This window comes from Cryptomeria japonica, chromosome 3 (genome assembly GCF_030272615.1).
Source record: "Cryptomeria japonica chromosome 3, Sugi_1.0, whole genome shotgun sequence".
In the NCBI taxonomy this organism is placed as follows: Eukaryota; Viridiplantae; Streptophyta; class Pinopsida; order Cupressales; family Cupressaceae; genus Cryptomeria; species Cryptomeria japonica.
Window position 1 is genome coordinate 244,832,167 of NC_081407.1, and position 5,711 is coordinate 244,837,877.

The window sequence follows — 5,711 nt, forward strand, 5'->3', positions numbered from 1 at the left end:
GAGCTTAAATAAAAGAAAATATTAAGATAATACTCAAATAAAAATGGTAAAATAGTAACCTTGGACCCTGAGAGATATCATAGAATTTGGAGTGCACTTAGGGCACATGCCTAAGGAAAATATTGTCATTAAAAATAAGTGTTTGTATGTCATCTAGACTAGAAAGGGTGGAACTATAGAGATTGCATGATCAAATATTATTTTCATAACACCATTCATGCATTAAAAAAATGTCTTTTATAATATAGTAGAATTTTAAATTTAACTTTCGTGATAGTTTACATGGGATTAACATCCCCACTTTAGTGATGTTCATTTTTTTTTTACAAGTTTGATAATTGGTGGTGCTCGTATTTTTATGTAGATTTGGTTTTCCCATTTGAAGTTAGGATATTAGATTTATTATTGAATTTGTTGATAAAAATAAGTCAACAAATTCAAAGATAAAATCTAACATCAAAGGGCAAAGTCAAACATGTCTCAGAAAAATGAGCAATTTGTCTATTAACTTAAATTATTTAAATTCTCATATGAAAATGAAGTTCAATAAAAAAAAAAATATCAAATGTATTTCATTAGTTCTTTTTTCTCATTGATTATAGTTAATTTATTAATATTATGATTATAAAAACAAAATTATTAATAAATTTTACTTCAAAACAACAAAAAAGTGTACCTCTATTAGGCCTAAGCTCACAGACTTTGGACCTTTGTTGGGTCTCCCTAGATCCAAACCAATCCAAAAAGTCAAATTTCTCTAAATGAAAAATGAATTTTATCTTCAAAATATATTTCTATTTATTAAACACACTAACAATTTGTTCTTATGAATGATATTAATATTACTAATTATGTCATTTTCATAATCCTGCTCTGCTATTTGGCGAAATGCGAAATCATTTCTCTGCGAACTTGGCAAGGTTTTCGGCGGGGGGTTGCAGACAAGTCTTCGCCACGCGCCTGAGGAGCATTACGGTCTTCAGTCCGCCATGTAAGGGATATTCAGAAACAAACGAAAGGCGTTCGGTTTACAGAACGGGCGCATTTGGCAAAAACGATGAAATTAGGGCAAAAAAAACCGAAGCCTTGTCACTTCCCTCCGACGGAAATTGGCAAGTCGCTCGATCGAAAATTGCAAAGAAGAAGATGGGCGAAAATAGAAAGTTGTCTTTAAACTTCGAAAGGCATAAAACCACAGCCTCGAACCAATATCCGGCAATTGGGGCAAACATGGTGCCGCTCGGAAAAGTAAGATATTTTGTGTCAAAACCCAGAATAAGGTCGAGGCGAGTTTGTAATATCCCGGAAGATTTAATGGAACCCCAATTCAAATTATATAGCGAATGTGGGGTTTTTGCAAAATGGGCTAGAATAGGAGAAGATTCAGGAAAAATTATCGATTGGTGGATGCCCCAATACCCAGGACAGGTAAGTATCTCTATCTTGGAAAATAATTTTCTTGCAATCTTGTGTGATAATCAAAACATAAAAAATGATATTCTCAATGGTAAGGTAAAACTGTACAAAGGCTATAGATTTTTTAGATGTGAATGGAAACCGAATTTTGACCCACACTCACAAAATGTAAATAAATGCCCTAGATGGATTAACCTGGGTCCTTTACCAGTCGAATATTTGGATTTTAAATCTTAGAATATATAGGGGAACAGTTTGGCTCTTTTCTGGGCTGTGAAGGACTAGGAAAAGAAGTTTTAAACAAGAATATCAAAATCTTAGTTGAAACTGACATTAAATATACGGTCTTAGAACCCACCATGCTAGTTTCGAGCAGGGGGGAGTGGAGCATTCAGCCCACCTTCTATGATGGGGTTATAAATGAATCTGATATAAGACTGAAAACATGCCCAGTTCTGATTAATAGTATCGAGCATATGGAAAACCCTCTTCCAGATCAGAATAAAAATATCACATCAAATGCGTCCCCCACACATGATAATTGCCCTCCTGTGGCTATCAATGAGGAAAATAATAACAATAATTCCAGTAATATTAGTGATCTGGATAAAATTATAGATGAGGCAAATTCTATAAAAGATGATGCCCTAATGGAGATGACAAAAAGAATCTCCGATTCAGTGGATTCATTGAAATTTCCATCTGAATCAAAGTCAGTCGAAAATCTGGGACAAGATAATGAGGCAGAGCAAGATGAATTGACCTCTAGAATGGCTGTTGTTCTTGAGGCATTCGACAATAACGTAGTTGAAAATCTTTCCCCAGAAGAGGAAGTTGAGAAGAAGTTCCTAATTCAGGAACTCTTGTCTTCTATGGTAGAGGAAGAAAATATTGAGAATAGGGTAGGAGACATTATAACTATTCCTGTCAATGACTTCACAGTAGCTCAGGCCCAAATGGGAGAGGATGATGGAGATGGAGTGATAGTTTCCCAGCAAACCTTAGGGATAAAGAACATATATGACGGGAAAAACTTTCCTGACTGTGCTAGAGAAGCTAAAAGTAGAGGCAGAAAATCTTTGAGCGAATTAAGACTACAGGATGGAAATGCAAAAGACCAAGGCAAATTAACAGCCTTCTTTGATGTTGGGAAGGGGAAGGGCCTTCCCATGGCCCCATGAAAATCTCTTCATGGAATGTTAGGGGCATGAATGCCCCTAACAAATAGCGTCTAATTAGACGCAACATTACAAAATGGAAACATGACATCATTCTCATACAAGAAACTAAATTAGCCCAGGTTGAAGCTGAGGCTTTTAAAAGGAAATTAGGTCTTCTTTGCTGTGAATTTGTGGAAGCCAGGGGAGCTTCTGGTGGTATTGGAATAATTTGGAATCCGAGGAGTATTATTTTTCATCCTTTAGCAGGTAATAGAAATTGGCTATTAGGGAAGGTAACTAGCAAACATAGAAATCTCACATTCACCCTAATAAACATTTATGGCCCAATCCCGGATGTCGGAAAGCGTAGGGTTTGGTCAGAAATCTCGTTTATGATGGGGCTAGATATCTCCTCCCCTGTTATTCTAGGAGGGGACTTCAATGCCATCCTGAATTTATCAGAAAAAAAGGGTGGTATTCGTAGGGAACCGCAGTCCTTAAAAGACTTTAGAGAGTGGGTTGCTCATAACAACCTGATAGATATAGAAACAAGTAACGGTGTGTATACCTGGTACAATAGAAGATCAGGATTTACACAAATCGCTGAGAGATTAGATAGATTCCTTTTTAGAGGGAACTTGAGAGATCTAGCGGTTAACCTCTCAGCTTCGCTTCTCCCATCTTCAGGATCTGACCATTATCCTGTTATTCTTAATATTGAGGGAGAGGCTACACCGCGATGTTGCCCTTTTAAGTTTGAAAAAATGTGGATGCAAAATCCAGAGTTCTATGATCTCGTCTCCAAGTGGTGGTCTGAGGTAAGCTTCCAGGGATCAAAGATGTTTTGCCTGGTAAATAAATTGAAACATCTCAAGAGCATGTTACTAAAATGGAATAGTGAAGTTTTCAGAAACATTTTTGAAACCAAAATATCATTAGAAAAAGATATCGCAGAGCTTAATGAAAGAGTGTTTAGACTTGGAATGGATCAGGATAGCTTCCTCAAAGAAAAGGAGCTTCTCGGGAAATATGAGGATACGTTAACAAAAGAAGAAGTATTTTGGAAACAGAAGTCTAGAGAGAATTGGCTTCAAAATGGGGATAGGAACACTAAGTTCTTCCACAACAGTACAAAAATTAGGAGGAATACTAATAGTATCCTCAAGATCATGAGTAATAATGGTACACTTCTGGAAGATCAAAAGGATATAACTACTGAAGCGGTAAATCATTTTAAAACCCTGTTCAGCTCGGAATCTTCCCCTAAAGATGCCAATTTAACTTTGCTTAGGAATATTCCTAAGTTTATAAATGAAAACCAAAACAAAGCACTTAACAACAAATTTACTGAATCAAAAGTTAAATTAGCATTGGGGCAGCTAAATCCTGATAAAGCTCCCGGCCCAGATGGCTTTCCAGCTTGCTTTTTTCAAAAATGCTGGCACATTATTGGCAAGGAGGTTGTGGAAGCATTGGAAGCGGTTAGAAACTCTGGGAGTATTCTAAGGGAGATCAACAACACTTTCATTACCTTGATTCCAAAGAAGGAGGAATCAAGTAATTTTGAAGACTTTCGACCTATCTCCTTATGCAACACTATTTACAAACTTTTTACTAAAATTTTAGCGAATAGACTGAAAGGCATCCTTCCGTGCATAATTTCTGAGGAACAGACAGGTTTCGTACCAGGGAGATCTATCTTTGATGGCATTATTATTGCTCAAGAAGTCATGCACTCGTTACAACAGAATCGATCAGCTGCTATGATGATCAAACTAGACATTAAGAAGGCATACGATAGAGTCGATTGGAGATTTCTGTGTAAATGTTTAGAATCCTTTGGTTTTTCTAAACAATGGATCAATTTAATTTTCGAATGCATCTCATCTCCCAAGGTATCGCTACTTATAAATGGATCCCCTGCTGGCTTCTTCCAGATATCTAGAGGGATAAGACAAGGAGATCCTTTATCCCCTTTCTTATTTATCATAATGGCTGAGGGCCTTGGGAGAATCATTACTATTGCTCGGTTGAATCAGATTATCAAGGGCATTAAAATTACTAATGGAATTGAGGCCATAACCCACCAGCAGTTTGCTGATGACACAATGCTGATGGGACGTGCGAATAGGTCTGAAGCCATGGCTTTCAAAAGGATTCTTGACATTTATGCTTTAGCTTCTGGTCAGGAAGTGAACAAGAATAAATCGGAAATCTTCTTCTTTAACACCTCGCAAAACATAGAGACAGATATTTGTAATATATTAGGGTTTGATAAAGGGAAACTTCCTTGTAAATATCTTGGGATTCCGATGGATAAGGGAAACAATATAAATTCATTATGGAAAGGAATCCTTGAAAAGATGGATCTTAGGATGCACTCTTGGAAGAACAAATGTCTATCTTCGGCTGGGAGGATTACATTACTAAAAGCTGTTATGGCGGCTATCCCGATATTCCAAATGTCATGTCAACAACTACCCAAAGGTGCTCGTCTAGAAATGGTTAGAAAAATGAGGAAGTTCTTTTGGAATATGAACTCAGACAAAAAGAAATTTGCGTTAATCTCTTGGGATAAAATTAGCCAGCCTATCAATAGAGGGGGAGCTGGCATCAAAGATTTGAGGGTTCAAAACATGGCTCTGGGGGCGAAGTTAGTCTGGAAAATGTTCTCGGAACCGGATCTTAAATGGGTAAGGATCCTCAAAGCTAAATATCTCACTAATTCCAATCCTGATAGTATACTAAGGATGAAAATATTGCCAAAGGGATCCAAAGTTTGGAATTTTATGCTAGAATGTAGAGAGGTGATCAGAGATTATCTAACTTGGGATATTGCGGAAGGATCTGAGGCATTGTTCTAGGAAGACTCGTGGGGGGGTTATTCAGCCCTAGACAAGTCAGGAATAAGCAAAGAAGGTATAGAACTTTGCAAATCGATCAGGGGCAGGTTTGTTAAGGATTATATCAAGCTTATTTCCAATGACCCTGCTTTGGGTTGGGAGTGGAAACCCCTTGATGAGATGAACTTAACAAATGCTGACAAGGAAATCCTCTGGAATAATTTGAGGCATAGGCATTTTTCATTACATAGAGGGAAAGACAGGACAATTTGGGCAGGTAGTTCATCGGGCA